Source organism: Phyllobates terribilis, unplaced genomic scaffold (genome assembly GCF_046119375.1).
Source record: "Phyllobates terribilis strain yellow unplaced genomic scaffold, ASM4611937v1 Scaffold_7__3_contigs__length_470593459, whole genome shotgun sequence".
Taxonomy (NCBI): Eukaryota; Metazoa; Chordata; class Amphibia; order Anura; family Dendrobatidae; genus Phyllobates; species Phyllobates terribilis.
In genome coordinates, this window is record NW_027362767.1 from 97469888 (window position 1) to 97489721 (window position 19834).

Consider the following 19834-nt stretch of genomic DNA (forward strand, 5'->3'; position numbering starts at 1 on the left):
CATGAGTTTGTAGCAAAGACTTGGCTGTAATGGGGCTGTAATATTGATTTCATTGTTACCTTTGGTGAATAAATCCGCTGTGTTCTTCTTCATTCACCACTTGACGTTTTCTGCTAATTAGATTTCAGTGCACAGGGGCCGGAGTATGCACTGGGTCTTCTCCTCCCAGTCTGTGATTCCCAGCCCCTCCGCCTGTTTCCAGCCACTGAATGACCTGTCTCCTTTGTTTGAAATCTCAGCAGTGACCTGTCATTCAAAGAATGGAGGCAGGTAGAAGGGCCAGGGAAATCACAGACCGGAGGCAGGCGGAGGGGCCGGGGAATCACAGACCGGAGGCAGGCGGAGGGGCCGGGGAATCACAGACCGGAGGCAGGCGGAGGGGCCGGGGAATCACAGACCAGAGGCAGGCGGAGGGGCCGGGGAATCACAGACCAGAGGCAGGCGGAGGGGCCGGGGAATCACAGACCAGAGGCAGGCGGAGGGGCCGGGGAATCACAGACCAGAGGCAGGCGGAGGGGCCGGGGAATCACAGACCAGAGGCAGGCGGAGGGGCCGGGGAATCACAGACCAGAGGCAGGCGGAGGGGCCGGGGAATCACAGACCAGAGGCAGGCGGAGGGGCCGGGGAATCACAGACCAGAGGCAGGCGGAGGGGCCGGGGAATCACAGACCAGAGGCAGGCGGAGGGGCCGGGGAATCACAGACCAGAGGCAGGCGGAGGGGCCGGGGAATCACAGACCAGAGGCAGGCGGAGGGGCCGGGGAATCACAGACCAGAGGCAGGCGGAGGGGCCGGGGAATCACAGACCAGAGGCAGGCGGAGGGGCCGGGGAATCACAGACCAGAGGCAGGCGGAGGGGCCGGGGAATCACAGACCAGAGGCAGGCGGAGGGGCCGGGGAATCACAGACCAGAGGCAGGCGGAGGGGCCGGGGAATCACAGACCAGAGGCAGGCGGAGGGGCCGGGGAATCACAGACCAGAGGCAGGCGGAGGGGCCGGGGAATCACAGACCAGAGGCAGGCGGAGGGGCCGGGGAATCACAGACCAGAGGCAGGCGGAGGGGCCGGGGAATCACAGACCAGAGGCAGGCGGAGGGGCCGGGGAATCACAGACCAGAGGCAGGCGGAGGGGCCGGGGAATCACAGACCAGAGGCAGGCGGAGGGGCCGGGGAATCACAGACCAGAGGCAGGCGGAGGGGCCGGGGAATCACAGACCAGAGGCAGGCGGAGGGGCCGGGGAATCACAGACCAGAGGCAGGCGGAGGGGCCGGGGAATCACAGACCAGAGGCAGGCGGAGGGGCCGGGGAATCACAGACCAGAGGCAGGCGGAGGGGCCGGGGAATCACAGACCAGAGACAGGCGGAGGGGCCGGGGAATCACAGACCAGAGGCAGGCGGAGGGGCCGGGGAATCACAGACCAGAGGCAGGCGGAGGGGCCGGGGAATCACAGACCAGAGGCAGGCGGAGGGGCCGGGGAATCACAGACCAGAGGCAGGCGGAGGGGCCGGGGAATCACAGACCAGAGGCAGGCGGAGGGGCCGGGGAATCACAGACCAGAGGCAGGCGGAGGGGCCGGGGAATCACAGACCAGAGGCAGGCGGAGGGGCCGGGGAATCACAGACCAGAGGCAGGCGGAGGGGCCGGGGAATCACAGACCAGAGGCAGGCGGAGGGGCCGGGGAATCACAGACCAGAGGCAGGCGGAGGGGCCGGGGAATCACAGACCAGAGGCAGGCGGAGGGGCCGGGGAATCACAGACCAGAGGCAGGCGGAGGGGCCGGGGAATCACAGACCAGAGGCAGGCGGAGGGGCCGTGGAATCACAGACCGGAGGCAGGCGGAGGGGCCGGGGAATCACAGACCGGAGGCAGGCGGAGGGGCCGGGGAATCACAGACCGGAGGCAGGCGGAGGGGCCGGGGAATCACAGACCGGAGGCAGGCGGAGGGGCCGGGGAATCACAGACCGGAGGCAGGCGGAGGGGCCGGGGAATCACAGACCGGAGGCAGGCGGAGGGGCCGGGGAATCACAGACCGGAGGCAGGCGGAGGGGCCGGGGAATCACAGACCGGAGGCAGGCGGAGGGGCCGGGGAATCACAGACCGGAGGCAGGCGGAGGGGCCGGGGAATCACAGACCGGAGGCAGGCGGAGGGGCCGGGGAATCACAGACCGGAGGCAGGCGGAGGGGCCGGGGAATCACAGACCGGAGGCAGGCGGAGGGGCCGGGGAATCACAGACCGGAGGCAGGCGGAGGGGCCGGGGAATCACAGACCGGAGGCAGGCGGAGGGGCCGGGGAATCACAGACCGGAGGCAGGCGGAGGGGCCGGGGAATCACAGATCGGAGGCAGGCGGAGGGGCCGGGGAATCACAGACCGGAGGCAGGCGGAGGGGCCGGGGAATCACAGACCGGAGGCAGGCGGAGGGGCCGGGGAATCACAGACCGGAGGCAGGCGGAGGGGCCGGGGAATCACAGACCGGAGGCAGGCGGAGGGGCTGGGGAATCACAGACCGGAGGCAGGCGGAGGGGCCGGGGAATCACAGACTGGGAGGAGAGGACCCAGTGCACAGTCTGGCCCCTGTGCACCTAAATCTATTTAGCAGAAAATTTTAAAAGGTGATTAAGTAAAAACAACTAATCGGATTTCTTCACCAAAGGTATCAATGTAATCAGTATTACAGCCCTATCACAGCTATGTCTTTACTGTTTATTACTAAATCCTGCTCACAGATTCTCTTTAAGTGGAAATTATGGTTGTTCGCTCCCAGTAGATAAAAGTCTGTCCTGGTCGTGCGATGTATATGCGGGTGCTTGGCCCACTATAAGGCCGCGTTCACACATTCAGTATTTGTTGAGTTTTTTCTCTCAATATCTGTAAGCCAAAACCATGAATGGGTGAAAAATGCAAAAGTGTTAACGTGTTTCTGTTATACTTTTCCTCTGATTGTTCCACTCCTGGACTTGGCTTACATGTGAAATACTGACCAAAATACTGGCATGTGAACGTGGCCCAAGACAGATTTCAGATGTACTGTACTGAGGAGTGCTCATATTATGATCAGGACAGATGACGTATTGACAATCAGAAATTCTGAAAACCGTGCAGCATCAATACAGAGACAATATTGAAACATGCTATAATAAACCAATAAAAGGATAAAGAAAGGCTTGGAAATTCTATTACAAAATAAAAAGTCATATTAGTAAATGAGAGAGTCTTACCCAAAAACAGGATCTGTAACCATATTTGTTATCAACCTTATAATTAGATTTTCAAAAACGAATGAACGATTGTCAAGTTACTACTGAAAAAGCAATAGCTGATTTAATAATCTGAATCTTCTAAAACTTAAAGTAGAGTTTTCTAAACTAAATTAAATAATTTAATTTTGCCATATGGCGTTTTTGACCATAAGAATGAAAGGACTATGGCACTGGTTACATGCCAGTCTCAGCACTATAGATTTGGTATCAATAAATGGCAGTAGTGGTATACAGTCACAGATCTCAGCTGGCAAACTAAGTAAGAGCTGAAAAGAAAAATGTTGCTGTCAATGAGAACTATAATAAGGGCATTCATAGAACATAATTGTCTGCACCTTAATTTCTCCCACAAGGGAGATGTCATGAACGACAGATCATTAGAGGTATATGCCCATGCATGGTGGTGGTTCATCTTGTAGTATTATTGCTGGTGCTCAAACAGTTGTCACTTGAATGGTAAATGAGGACTAGCGAGTATACTATACATGTGGAAACAAATGGATATAAATACTACACACTAGCATCGATCTTAGAGACCAACTGAGTTAAAGCCTCATTTTACAGCCTCTGGACGATTCAGCACAATTATGTGCGACTTCTGTTAAAGTAAGAAAAAAAAACAATGGTCACTGAAATAAGTTGAAACTAACAAAAGTAATGTTTTATTTAAATTTACTGAATATCAACTAACGAGAATAAGACATTGTTTTTGAATTGTGGTTCACCAGAAACAAAAACAAAAAACTAATAAAACTGGGCAAAAATTATGTGTCACGGGTGTGTCAGATGTGACAGACAGTCGCCCTGTAGTTCATTGCAGGAGATCCCTTCATTTGGCATTAAAGACACCTTCTTAGCTGTCTCACTCTAGGACTCAGCGGCTACCTCCCTCCTACTCTAATTGACAATCAGTCCTGGGTGTTTAAATACTTCCTGGTTGCTACACAGAGGTGCCAGTGATATTCACATGACCCCTTGTGAAGGTTTGGAGCAAGCGCAGTTCTTACTTCCTCTCTGGTGCTAATAGGACTTGTGTGCCATCTTTCTGAAGTCGACTCAAGCTAAGCTACTTCCCCTGTGTCTGTCTCCCCTTGCTGTCTTTAGTTGTCAGTGGGGATCGACTAGCGCTCATCCTCCCCTTCCCTATCCAGGAGCAAGCGCTAGGGAAATACAGGGATAGGTTCCTGTGTGGCGATTGATGAGGAACCAATATAGGGATGGTAGGGGGAGACAGGGTGATTGCAGATCAGCCTAGGAGTTATCTCCCCCTTCCCCTCATCTCTTCGTGTCGCACTGTGTCTTTCCTACACTGTGCGTGACATTACCCTTAACTTAATATTTTTCTACAGAACCTTTTGAGGCAATCACCGCAAAGAAATGATTTCTGTAACTCTCAACGAGACTTCTGCATCTGTCAATAGGTATTTTGGCCCACTTCTAGTGAGCAAACTGCTGCTTGTGTCTCAGGTGTGAAAGGTGCCTTCCCAGACTGCAGGTTTCAGCTTCTTTCACAGTCGTTCAATAAGAGTCCAATTCTTTGCTCTTATCCATTCTTGGATGTTTTTATAAGTGTGTTTTCGGTCATTATCCTGTTGGAGGACCGTGCTTTTTGACACTGGGCAGCACATTCTGCTCCAGAATGCCTTAAAAGTCTTGAGATTTCATTGAACCCTGCAAGAAATGCTGTGCCAGATGCTTCAAAGCAGTCCCAAAATATAACTGAGCCTCCTCCATGTGTCACAGTAGATACAATGCTCTTTTCTATGCAAGCTTAATTTTTGTGTCTCTCAACATAGAGCTGATGTGAGTTGCCAAATTGCTCCAGTTTTGTCTCATCTTTCCAAATGAAATTCTCCCAGAAGCTTTGCGGCTTGTCAATATGCATTTTTGGAAATTCCAGTCTCACTTTTTTATGATTTGCTTTCAATAGTGGTTTCTTTCTCGGTCGTCTTCCATGAAGTCCACGTTGGCCAGGACAACGACGGATGATGAGTTATGACACTGGTGTGTACATGGACCTTGGAGTTCAACTCTAATCTCTCAGGGAGTTGTTCTGGGCTTTTTGGTTAGCATTTGTTTTATCCATCTCTTCAATTTGCCATCAATTTTCCTCTTGCGGCCAAATCCACGAAGGTTGGTGCCAGGGAGATATTGATGTTAGGAAAATGTTCTTCCATATTTCCCTGACATGGATATTGACCATTTCACCCTTTTGTCAGTACCAAGCTGTCTCCATAAAAATCTCAGCACAAAGCCCCAATTAACACAGTCCAGAGATGACAATCTACTGTGTCTTCCTGCAAATTATCACCCACAGCCAAAATATTTTACACAAACAAATGCCAGCCAAGTGGTGTCACCAAGCTACTTAGAATGCGAGCCTCTTGTCCCTGGCACAAGCAGGGGGTAATTAGTGGCAGGATTGCAATAATTTGTCTGTAACTGGGAAGGTTTGCTTTCCCGAGCTTAAAAAAGATCTCCAGTCACGTCGACTCAGATATGAAATATGGAATAACTGATGTTCCGTAATTCTGACAATAACGGGACCCATATTTTTGGTGGTAGGGACAGCTAAGAAACAAGATGCTCAGTTTTTTCATAGTCGTAGGCCCTTCTGGAGAGCTGTAGCACAAAAGCACCAGAATGACGGGTCGTAAATACGTCATGCATGGTTTCTAACTGAAGGTAAAATCATAATGGGAAAAATGGCGTCGGTTGCAAGCTTCTGCGATCAACGAGCGATGAGTTATTGCAGAAGTTAGTGTTTTTAATAAAAATGTGCAGGCTGGAGACCAGCCTACGTGATGTCACCACAAGGGACGTGTGGCTAAATCTCCCCTTAGGTATAAGAGAACCCATGGACATTAGAGGAGCACTCATTGCCAGGGGGGTATTAGGATTATAAGCAATGGGTCGTGCTCGATAACGCTCAAATCAACTGGGGAGGCCCTCCTCCACCTATGCAGAGTCGTCCCTGTGAACTGTATAGTGTAAATTGTCTTTTATCCTATTTTATGTAACTGCTTATGTATTTTAATGTCTCCTTTGTAGCATCCTTGTGTATATATTTTTCCTAAACATTGCCTCCCTTTTGGATTAAATATAAAATGTAATAGTTCTGTTTCTTTTGCCCTGTAATCGTTCCCTTCCCCCAAACCATATATGCTACCAAAACGCAGGCGTCTGCCCAGGCCTGTATTATATTTCAAAGCTGGACGGTGGTGACAGAGAATAATATTAATAAATCGGGCTATCGTGAAGCTGACAGTGACGATATGGGAGCGTATACACGGATTCCATGCGTTGGAATCTCGAGGCGTGATGCCACCTCACTGGTCGCTTGCCGATATCCACGTAGCGAGTAGTCTGGATCGAGTGCTCGCAATTCTGGATGAAATACGGACAGCGTGACGGTAACGGCGAGATATTGCGTGATATCCCTGGTGTCATCCCTGTAGGTGATCCCTGACAGTTGGCTATAGTCCCATAGACCTTAACCTTCTTAATAATATGATCAACTGTAGTAAGAGGAGCATCAAGCTATTTGGAGAAGGTTTAATAGTACCCTTTACCTTTAACCTACTTGTTTATTATTTTCTTTCTAATATCCTGAAACAACTCTCTCCTTAGCTTTCGTTGGTTCATGTTCAGTGTGGTACACACAATGATTCTAAAGAGCACAGTGACTACTTTTCACTTCTCAAATAGGCAGACTTACTGATTACAAGTTTGTAGATACATGTGATGCTAATTACAGGTCTCACCTTAGTTTAACATGTCCTTTTGGTCAAATTATTTTCAAATCTTTTCTAGGGGTACCATCATTTTTGTCCAACACAACTACATTACTTTTTTTTCTGTTGAACTACAATTCAAAATCAATGTCTGGTTTTCATTTGTTGATATTCAGTAAATTTAAATAGAAAATTACTTTGGTCAGCTTCTAGTTATTTCAGTGACCATTGTGGGTTTTTCTTACTTGAACAAAAGGGTGCGAAAAATTTCGTCTGTGTGCATATAATATCATATTTCTAATATAGACACCGATTATTTAGTAGATATCTATAGCCTGAAATCATGCATTATAATAAATATCCCCAAATCATCCAATAATGGAAGTAACAATTATTCATAAAGCGAAATACACATTGCTAATAAAAAGAAAGTTACTTTCCTATGATGACAGATTTATAGACACACAATGTGCCGCCATATACTGCTTCTCTACACTCTTCTCTGAAAGAATCACCTCCTTAATACAATACAATATGTTACTCACGTGGTTGTGGCACCAATGTGCCACTGTGGCACCCTTGAGGGTTCAGTCGCCACAGAGGTACTGCACCTCCCCCAGAGGTGTGGTGTCTCTCTTCTCTCAGGTAAGGAGGGAGTGCGGCCCGGAACCCCAAACACCTGCATCCAACACTACACTGCTCCAGGCCGGCTGGAGGGGCAACATGCAGAGCGCAGCTGCTGAGCCCTGACCCTGGCTGGAGTGGGGGGGGGGGACCCAAAGGTAGGGGGAACCAGTAGTGGGTGTGGGTGGAGGAAGTAGTTAGAGGGAGCACTTTGGTAGGAGTATAAATAGGGAAGCCATCTTAGGGTGGCAGGACAGTTGAGTAGATGAGCAGATAAGTGAGAGCTGTTCAGAAGAACAGCTCGGGACAGTTCAGAAGAACAGTCCGGGAGCAGAGTCTCCGTAGGAGCTCTGCTCCACAAGTAAGGCCAAGTCTGGAGGTCCAGGAGGGGAGCAGGGAGTAGTCTCTGTTCTAAGAAGGGATCCTAGGGGGTACGGCGCGTGCAGGACGGCACCCGTACGCCCCGCACCTGTCAGAAGACAGGGGGATCGTAAGCCACATTCTAGTCCCCTGAGGGTCAAGCAAGTCTGTGTAACTCCGACGGACAGGAGGGACTTCAGAGTACCCGAACAGGATTCAGAGTGGGCAGCGCAGGGCAGGAGGGAGAAAGACCCAGTGTCAAGACGGTCAAAATAAGAATATGAGAAAGTGGGGTTCTGCCAGGTATTCCCAAGCTGCCTGAGGAAGGACTGAACCCCTGCCCGGTGAATGCAGCGCGACGCGGGAGGCCTTCACCTGTACAGTGCACCTGTGGACTGTCTTAAGAACTGTGAGTAAAATCTCGGATGACTGCACTGCACTGCCTCCGTCCATTCTTTCATCGGCACCATTGTTCCCCCTGCACTACAACACCCAGCGCAACCCACGCTCTCACTTCACTGCCCTGAGGCCTGCTCCACCTGTGGGGAGCCGTCCCATCACAAGCTGCCCTAACATCTGCCTCAGAGGACTGTTGCAGCGCTGGTGATCCTCACCAGGCACCACAGATGGCATCACAAACTTTCTAAAAATACCCCCCTTTTGCACTGACCGCCCTGGCTCACGGACCGGGCCAGCCACCGTGATATCCCCCAACCGGCATCCAGAGGCCCAGCTGCCGAGTACCCCATGGTCCTGGGGGCGCGTCACCACAGTTCGTGAAGAGCCTGGAGGGGCGTAACTAAGCTAACACCTGGTTCTTCACTAGAGCCAGTTGTAACATCCCTTGCGGCGTACTTGCATAGTGCACCACCTCCCACTATGCAAGACCGTAATCTTATCTGTCTGTCCACTCTGCTATTCCTGCTCCTGTGTATGCTGTTTGCATGTCCCTTGACTGACTGCTTAGGGCGGCGGCCCGGTTACTTCCTGATTCTTATAGCTGCTGTGGGCGCACCCCTAATGCGTCTCCAGCCTATTGCTGTGAGTCACTGGATATTAAAACCCCCTCCACCCAGTAGGAGGTGCCTGAGCAACTCTTACCCTCAGAGAGCTCCTAGCCTCTGATGTGCCAGGTCCCGTTCTGTTTTTGCTGCCTTTCCGCCTTCCTGGAGGCTGTATGCCCAGGCATGTCTGAACACGCTCCTAGCCTGTTCTTCCCGCCTTCTGGGGGCCGCATACCCAGACCTGTTATCTGTGTCTTCTAACCTGTTTGTCCGCCATTCTGGGGGCCGCATACCCAGACTCGCTCCTGTATCTCGCTGCAGTGTCAGTTCCTGTCTGAACACTCAGTTCCTGTCTGAACACTCTCCTAGCCTGTTACCTGTTTTTCTCTATGTCTGTACCTTCCCTTTTTCTGCAGAGTCTGAACCTGCACCTAACTCCTACTCGTTGTCGCTGTACTTCCGTTTGTGAGTTTAGAGTCCACTCGCTACTTCATTGCAAGTATCTTGTGTGTATCTGGTTCTGCCATTCCCTTCCAGTCTGTTCCGTGTGAACAGAGCCCTGTCCCCTCTGCTCTGCCTTTGCTCACCGCTCCGGTGGTTTATCTCTGCTCTGCCTTACTCACCGCTCCAGCGTTTCCTGCCCGCTCTGCCTGGCTCACTGCTCCGGCGGTTCCTGCCTGCTCTGCCTGGCTCACCGCTCCGGCGGTTTCTGCCTTCTCTGCCTTGCTCACCGCTCCGGCGGTTTCGCTCTGCTCTGCTTTGCTCACCGCTCCGGCGGTCCCTCTCTGCTCTGCCTTGCTCACCGCTCCAGCGGTTCCTGCCTGCTCTGCCTTGCTCACGGCTCCGGCGGTATCTCTCTGCTCTGTCTTGCCCACTGCTCCAGCGGCTCCTCTCTGCGCTGTTTGTCTACCACATCTGCGGTTCTGTTCCTGAGTCTCAGTCAGTACTGGACCCTATCCAGTCTGCACACCAGCCGTGCTTGCCAGTACCTCCCCGTCTGTACGCCAGCCGCGCCTACCTATACCCACCAGTCTGTGTGCCAGCCTAACCTGCCTGTAATTGTATTCCCCGGTGTGGGTCAACAGCCGTGTCCGGGGTCTGACCTGGAGTGGCACCTGGTCCCTCTGCTCGGTTTCTCCCTGGTGCACGGCGTCGTTAGCCGTCGTGCGACCTTGGTTGGATCGGGTGGATACTTAGTTACGCCCCTCCAGGCACTCTCCGGTTCATGGCACAGTGGAATCACTAAATCACGCACATGCCAGTCAGTCCGGGCGTGTGCATAACACCCGTGATGGTGTGGATAGACTTGAGCCCAGGTGGAAGCCAGGTACTACTATAGGACAGACCCCAGAGCCATGGCAGCTGCCCCCAAAGGGGCAGGGAAGCAGGTCTGGCCAGGAACTGGTTATCAAGAGGGATACTGCTGGTAGACAGATGCAGTATTAGGCACAGGCAGGACAGGTACAGGAACACGAGATGGCCACAGGTATGGGATCGCCGATGCAAGTTCAGATCAGGAATAGGATTTGGAACAGACAGGACAGGTTCAAGTATAGGTACAACAGGACGGACAGGATCAGGTGCAGGTAGGGAGGACAGGGTCAGGTTAACAGGACAGACAGGATTAGATTCAGAGGGCACAGGTACAGAGACCTTATAACTGGGTAAGAGGAAACTCTGATACTTAGCATTGCTAAGGCACCTCCCATTTGGGGAAGATGCCTTAAATACCTAATGTCTCCCAGCCACTGACGAAGCAGGAAGCGCGCGTGTGCCCTAAGCATTCTCCCAGTAAACCTGCATGCCATGCACAGTCCCTGGAAAAAGACCCTGGGTTATTTCCTTAAAGGGGTTGTCCACCTTTGCGGACTATTTTTCATACTTCCATGCATGCAATTGTGACGCTCGCAAGCCCTGCCCTGGGAAGATGGGGTACTCGGAGCCGGGTCAGATGTTGAGAACGGGGATGCAGTCGTGGCCTTGACCCGTTCCGTGCCCAGGGCCGTCACATTGAAAATGATATTAGGGCTTTCCAGGTTGAGTGGTAATTGTCGACTACGCCACCTGTGGTGTCTGGTGATGAGCCACCAGCGCCGCTACAGTCCGCTGAGGCCCGGTGTCATGGCGGCTAAAGTTCTCGCTGCTCCCCACAGGTGGAGCGCGGCCTCAGGGCAGGTAAGGCGGGATGAAGGGGGGGAGTAGTGTGGGAGTAAGGGCACCGTGTCGCGTGGTATGGCGCATAATGAACAGTCCGGAGGCCATAGGGGTGAATTTCCAAGGCTTTACTCACAGTTCTCATAAGCAGCTCAAGGCTTCTCCCTGCTCCTCGCGGAGCCCTGCGGCCACCAGGGACGGGGGTCCGACTACCTCCGAGGAAGTCTAGTGTTTGGTAGCGTCCCTACACCAGAGTGTTCCTGCACTACAGACTTTACCCCTTCCCGTCTGTGCGTGTGTAGATAGGCCGGGTCTCCCTCTGAGCTCCTCTCAGGAGTATGGCTCGGGTGGCAATTCCTCTCCATCCCAAGCCCGGCGGGATCCTCAGGGCCTAACCGGGCTTTCCCGTCCTGAACATAGAGTACGAGGTCGGGTGTCGGTACCCCTCTTGCAGCCGGAATCCCTCTGAATAGATCAGGTAGAAGAGGACAGGTGGCGTACTCCGCTCCGTCTGCATCCTCCCCGGGACCCATTTGCTAGGGAGCCACACTCTAAAGCTCCCGGGCCTTCTTGAACCTGGTCCTTGGCCGGGTTGAGACATTCCTCGTCTGCAACCTCCCTCTCGTCCCATAGTTCGGGGTATGAGGGCTGTATCCCGTGCCGGTGCAGGCCCACACAAGATCTGCGCTCCCGGAGGGAAGTCCCTTAACACACAGTTCATGACAGCACAGTACGACCACCTGACAGACACACTGTCAGAGACCACACAGGTCTGAAGGGCTGGACAGGTCCACACAGGACCAGAGCAGAACCAGCAGAAAGACCAGAGAAGAACAAAAGGACAGAAGGACCAAAAAGAACAAAAAGGACCAAGATCAAAGATGGCATTCTATTAATGGCGCCACACAAATTTTGCAGTTTGCCTCCTATAGTTACAGTATTAGACCACAGCCGCACTATCGGTATTTGGTCAGTATTCAGTCAGTATTTCATCTCGGGAGTGGGAGCCAAAACCAGGTGAGGAACAAAGAGAAAAGGTGTAATAGAAATGTGGCGCCCCTGAGGGTTCGGCAGCCACAGGAATGCTGCACCTCTTTAATGGAGTGTGGTGTTCCTCCTCTGAGGTAAGTCCGGTGCGATGGTAGTTACCTAGCTTTTTGCATCCAACACCACATTTCTCCACCAGAGGGAGCTAGTATGCACTAGTGCTGCTCCCCTGGTTACAGGGAGACTGGGGAACACAAAGTGGTAGGAACCAGTTAGTGGGTGTGGGTGGAGGAACAGTTAGTTAGTGACACTTCTAATTTCATATTTAATAGAATGCCATCTTGGTCCTTGGTTCTTCGGTGGTTCTGAGTTGGTCCATCTGACCTGTGTGGTCTCTGACAGTGTGTCTGTCAAGTGGTCGTACTGTGCTGTCATGTACTGTGTGTAAAGTGACTTCCCTCCGGGAGCGCAGATCCTGTGTGGGCCTGCACCGGCGTGGGACACAGCCCTCGTACCCTGATCTATGGGACGAGAGGGAGGTTGCAGACAAGGAATGTCTCAACCCGGCCAAGGACCAGGATCAAGAAGGCCCGGGAGCTTTAGAGTGTGGCTCCCTAGCAAATGGGTCCTGGGGAGGATGCAGACGGAGAGGAGCACGCCACCTGTCCTCTTCTACCTGATCTATTCAGAGGGATTCCGGCTGCAAGAGGGGTACCGGCCTCCGACACCCGACCTCGTACTCTATGTCCAGGACGGGAAAGCCCGGTTAGGCCCTGAGGATCCCGGTGGGCTTTGGATGGAGAGGAATTGCCACCCGAGCCCTACACCTGAGAGGAGCTCAGAGGGAGACCCGGCCTATCTACACACGCACAGACGGGAAGGGGTAAAGTCTGTAGTGCAGGAACACTCTGGTGTAGGGACGCTACCAAACACTGGACTTCCTCGGAGGTAGTCGGACCCCCGTCCCTGGTGGCCGCAGGACTCCGTGAGGAGCAGGGAGAAACCTTGCGCTGCTTATGAGAACTGTGAGTAAAGCCTTGGAAATTCATCCCTATGGCCTCCGGACTGTTCATTACGCGCCACACCACACGACACGGTGCCCTACTCCCGCACTGCTACCCCCCTTTTATCCCGCCTTGCCTGCCCTGAGGCCGCGCTCCGCCTGTGGGGAGCAGCGAGAACTTTAGCCGCCATGACACCGGGCCTCAGCGGACTGTAGCGGCGCATCACCAGACACCACAGGTGGCGTAGTCGACAATTACCACTCAACCCGGATAGCCCTAACATCATTTTTAATGTGACGGCCCTGGGCACGGAACGGGTCAAGGCCACGACTGCATCCCCTTTCTCAACATCTGACCCGGCTCAGAGTACCCCAACTTCCCAGGGCAGGGCTTGAGAGGCATCACAGAAACAAGTCACCAATTCTGCATTTATCACCCACTCCTGGTGTTGGCTTCCACTCCTGGTAAAAAATACTGACCGAATACGGATAGTGGGGACGTGGCCTTATACTCTTGCTGGCTGCAGAATGCATTAATGGAGTCAGACACACTATCTTTATTTTATTAGATGTGCTGAGTACATGATTTTGTGGCACTTACTAATATACAGGTATGACAGGTTCTCCTCCTGCCCTTATTAGTGCAACTTTCCTCCCTGACTGCACAGCTCTCCAGTCCATACAATGGCTGCTGGCGGGGGAGCATGTGACCAGACCTGTACATCAGTCTTGTCCAATAGAAAAGCAGTTTTCTCATATGAGGTTTTCAATTGGACAAAACTAATGGACAGGTCTGGTCACATATTCCACATTTTTCAGAACCATAAAAGGGAATCAAAATGGTAAAAAGTAAAAAAAATAATAATAATCCTTATCCTCACCTCTACGGCCCCTCTGCGTCACCCGTCCGGTACTTGCCACATCTTCAAATTGCCTCTGCTGGTGTTGAATTCCTCAGGCCTCTTGTGCTTGGCCAGGACGTCTTGGTTTTGATGAGGGTCCAGGAGGATTCTGCTCAAGCGTGCAAAAGGAGATGCTGTCTTGACATCACAGCGTGTGCCATGACCTTGCTCACACATAGAAGCTGCCCAGGCCCCATCAAAGCCATAAGTCCCAACCTAGCGTGAGAGGCCAGAAGATTTCAGTGCAATCAGCGGCTTTCAGAAGATGCGACGAGGACCAGCAATGGTGAAATGCGGGGGCGTAAAGCTGAGCAGTGACGTGAGTATAATGATTTTTCACATATCACATTTATCATGCTCTGGGGTCTACAGAGACCCCAGAGCATAATTAGGGAATTAAATTTGTGGAGAATTTCCTGGGGGAAAAAAAATGCGGGAACAGATGACTTTGAATTTTGCCTGATCCGCTCATCTCTAGTTAGCAGTACAGCAGAGTAGACTTCAGGCGTGGAAAATCATTGCATATTCTTTCACTCTTAGGCTTCATTCAGATGTGGGTTTTTTTACGTATGAAAAAAAATGGTACGTGTTTCAGTGTGTCATCAGTGTTTAATCAGTATTATTCATGTATGGATAAATAAAATAGCAAAGCTTCTAATATATTTAGCATTTTACACAAGTACGGTACACTAACACCCTCCATGTGCTGTACGTCTTTTTCATGGACCCATACACTTGTATTGGCCCTTTTCATAAAAAAAGGACATATCTCTATATGTTTTTCATGGACACAAAAAAAAACATGGATATGTGAATAGCCCCATAGACTTTAATGGGTACGACTTGTATCTGTGAAAAATACGGACAGGACACACATGTGCAACATGGACGTGTGAATGAGGCCTTATGCCCTTGCCTGTGATTACAGCCTTTGTCCTGGTATTCTGTACATGTAGCACAGATGAATCATCAGCGGGTCGTTTTTCATACTTTTATGTGCATTATAGAAGGTTTCTAGGATAATAAAACAATCCCTACCCTTATAATAAAATGGAAGCTGCACACTGGGGGCTGTAATCAGACCATGTACCTCATAAATCTCCTGCCTAACTAGGTGCATCAAGCTGAACATCGTTAATTTAAACATTTTTAAATGCGCAGCCGATATAATAGATGTAATTAACCCCTCCCTCCCCGGCTCCCCATCTATATATATAAAAAGGGGACTGGGGTAATATTCCGACTCCCAGTGTTTGGATCTCTGTTTTCACTATGTAGGATATTGTCTGGACCAGGTGAACAGATTAATTAACACCGCACAAGCGTGCCAGCTATTAATAGTTACATCCCAGAGCCATTTCCCTGGCAGGATGAGAACCGTGTCTACGTCTCTCCGGCATTCGCGTCCTTTGTCATTCACTTCCTCTTTAATCTTGTTTGAGTATCCGGCTCACTCGTCCTTATTTTATTGACTCAATCACAAGGAGATCTGTCACTTTTTATAAAAATGGTCACTTGCAGAATCGCATCAGGCAAAATCGTGATTCTGCACTCTATAATTTAGTACCTTTATGAAATTGCAATTTCAGGCCTCACTGCTTGTTTTTTTTTTTTTTTTTTCCCCTTCTAAAATGTACTTTAAGAATTAGTGAGTCCGTCCACAAATCAGGGGAATTTATGCACAGTTGTAATACAGTTTATGGCCTCATGGTACATTGCTTCAAAAACAGCAGATGTGAAATTATGATAAATATAATGAGTGTTTTTTTGCCTGATGTAGTGGAGTAAGGAATGGTCTGTCCTGTGTTTACCTATCCCATACAGTACATTTAATGTCTTAGTCAGGGCTGCTGACAAAGTCTGATTAATGGCCTCATCTCTTTTATTAAAGATAAGGCTAGCACTGCATTCAGGAGATAGCAGACACACCATTAATCTTGGTAAAATGAACAGTCAAATAATCACAAGTCAGAAATGAAATCTACATACATTAACGCTGACACCCAGCCTAGCATAAGAGCCACCATAAAACACAGAGTGCGAGTCGGGGACGCACCAAACCTTTTCATTTTCCCAGCTTTCTTTATATTTAAAGACGCATTCCTGCATTTTTTTTTAGCCTTTGCTTTGTTTTTAACTGCAGATTCTTTATTACTTATAATATCTGTATAATTCTTTGCTAATCTGATGCTGATTTTTTTTTGTTTACTGAATTTTTTTTGCAAATTTTTTTTTTGCTATTTTTTGCTATTTTTTTGCTGATTTGTTGATGGCTTTTTTCTTTTTTTTTTTTGCAAATGTTTTGCCGATTTATTTTTTTGCTATTTTTTCCAATTTTTTTCTCATTTTTTGCTGATTTTTGTTTACAATTTTTGTTTTCTAATTTTGTGCGGATTTTTTTTTTTGCTAACTTTGCTGATATTTTTTTGCAAGTTTTTTGCTGATTTTTGTTTGACAATTGTTTGCTGATATTTATTTCCTATTTTTTTTGCCATTTTTTTCTCATTCTTTGCTGATTTCTTTTTGTTTACTAATTTTTGCTGATTTTTGTTGCGGATTTTCTTTTACTGATTAATCTAGGCCATTCGGTATAGTTATGAAAGGAAGGATTTCTTTTTTTCATCCCCTTGCTTTGTTTTGTTCCATAAGATCCACTTTATCACAAGTCATCTGATCTTATATTATAATAATAGTCCTCGTCTACATACACAAAGCCTTCCGACAGTGTCATGCTTAAGACGTTAATTAATATTTACCCATTAATTACCCTAATAACGGCTTGCCTTAGGATATCAGCGGTACAGATGGTTCATACAAAATATATCCCACAGTATATTTTTGCCACGTAGGCCCTATCCATGGAGGGATAAATATTAAAATGACAAAATGGTATAGATTCCAGATTCCCCATGGTTTGTCTCGGGAGAAACCCACAATTCCAGTAACCCACATGCAAAAAAAAAAAAAAAAATGGCATTTAATAAAAATCCCATGAAGCAGATGCAGCGTCGATATATTAAGAGCACAGAGCAAGCGACAATTAAGTGATGCACTGGAAGGTCATAATACTGATCTATGCTCAGAATTAATCACAAAATACATTAGAAAATCACAGTGACCTACAAATTTTTGACAAAATAATTTTTCATCATGTTGGCAATTCTTTAGTCTAATATGCCTGCTAGGTACAGGGTTCAAAGCTGTCATTTATTCCCCATCTTCCTGTGACAAGCGGCAACCTGTCTTCAAGACAAAATGAACATTAGCCGCGCTCACTACACATTAGCCAGTCTTAGCATATAACTAATGATAATAGGCAGACAGAAATGTTCAAGTCTGAAATAATGTTCTCTTTGTTTAAGAAATTTCTTTGAGGTTGGGGGAAAAAAGAAAAAAAAAAAAGATAGGTATTTTATGGTCAAATATAAATATCCTTTTTTTTTTAATAAATGAAAAAAAAACAAATAAAAGAATTAATAATTTTAACATGACGCCTCTTCCAAAGTAGCCTTTGTGAAAAGAGATTTAGTCTGGATTAACTCCCCTTAGTCTGAGCTTGTTTACTTAGTTTTGCGGGGCAGGATTATACTGTTTGCGGATAAAGCGTAATAGGAATTTCCTGATTTCATAAAGAAGTTCAACCACATTATTGAATTTTGGGAGGGTTAGTGACTGTTGACACAACATGTAGGAAAAATGAAGTTATTTAAACACAATTGTACAAGTATAGGGTCGGTAACATAAGACCTACAAGATGAAGGTGGCTGGGGGGATTCTATTTTTTTTGCAGCCATAAAAGGCATTGAGCTGTGACCACATTGATGTCACTATCTATCCACAACACCATTCCTTTTATTTTCAGTATTTAAAGATATGGAATGCATATTGAGACATATATATTCATATTACAAATATGATCTTCTCCAAAATCCTTAACAGTTGCATTAGTTTAGTCTGCATTTTTTGTGTTGGTCTGTTGGTTAACGCCATAGGCTTCATTTTATTTATTTTTTTTTAATAATGTAAAAATGATGGTATGAATGTAACCAGAATTACAATTTTTCAATAAAAAAAGTATTTGAGTTGGATGTTCAATTTTTTATTAAAATTTTTCTATTTTTTACATGTTATGACTGATACTGAAATGAGAGGAAAAGTAAAAGAGCAGGTTTCTAGTGCTAAATCCCAAGGCACATGTGGGCTGTCATGTGGACCCTACTGATGGGACATTACACTAACACCTTAGGGCTCGTGCAGACGACCACATATTTGGTCCGACAAAACATCGGATCGTTCTTGGATCAATGTTATTCTTTGGGGCCTTGCACATTTCAGATTTTTTTCTCAGACCAAGTCGATCCGAGGAAAAAAAATCATAGCATGCATGAGTTTGACCCGGTATGACTCGGCCATGCAAGTCAACGAGTGCATGGAAACCATGGGACTGCACTCGAATGACATCTACTTTAAGTGCAGTCCGATTTCTGCGCATTCACAGAATGGAGAAGATTGAGACTTTATTTTATTCCCCTGTATAGCACCATTAACTCCACAGCGCTTTACAGACATCATCATCACTGTCCCCATTGGGGCTCACAATCTACATTCCATATCATGGGGAGAACATACAAACTCCTTGCAGATGTTGTCCTTGGTGAACCGAAGATCCCAAGGCTGCAAAGCAACAGTGCTAACCTCTGAGCCACCATGCCGTCCTATTATATTCTGCTGTGTTAAAAAAAAAAATTGCGATTCAAAATAATCCACATATTGAATATTTATGGATGTCTTAGGATCCAAAGCTGTATCTTTCGTGTTTACTCTTGTACTCCATCCAAAGCCGCCTGCACCTGAGGGTTTACTTTATCTTCTTTGTGCTGGCCTACTTATTTTTTTTTTTGTCATTTTTTTTTGCTTTTTACATTGGAGGGCTCTGCCTTTATTTTAGCTGTATACTTCTTACCATCTGTCCAAGGCTGTTGTAAATTAGAGCAGATCATGGGTAGTTCCTGCAAGTCTTTGTTTTGCACAGTTTGATCAAAATGTGCACCAATAATTTATGCAATTGAAAATAATTCCTATATTGTAAAGATCTGTTCTATGGGAACAATGACTTCAGCACCATATTTGGTCGGGCAAACGCTAGATTGGGGTGCAGAATTTAAGGGATTCTCCTTGCCTTCCTGAAGAAAGAATGGATTTGGATGCAAGTGAATTCCTAGGTTGGGATCTTCAGAGTAATCATGACTGGAGGCAGTAGACCGGTAGATCAAGTGAGTAATGATGATGAAGCTCTACAGTCATGAGGAGGGAAGTCCGGATATGATTAACCTTGGTAGGATACCATCATGTCAGAAGCAAGCTGAAGGTCTGTGCCTGAAGGACTACAGGAGTCAGATATAAGATCCAGCAGGAAGAACAGGTCTGTTGTCAGGGGTATACCGGGAACCAGAACCAGGAGAGGCTCACCAGATAAGGTGCCCTACAGAAGGGTTATCCAACTAATATGGTCAAGGGAAGGAATGGAATACACGCTACTAACAGACAAAAAAAGCACACCAGGTTAAAAATAAAGTCACTAATAATTCACAACGCAGCCATTAAACTGGAGATTCAATTGACTGGCCTCTAATTGCCTGAATGGCCATGCCGGCTGCTCACTCACACCAATTCTTGCTGTGGCTGCTGACAGTACTCGATATCAAGTTATGTGTCAGGGGACTATGTTACATATATTAAATGTTTATTTACAGTTGTGCTAAAAAGTTTACATACCCCGGCAGAATTTTTACTTTCTTGGCCTTGTT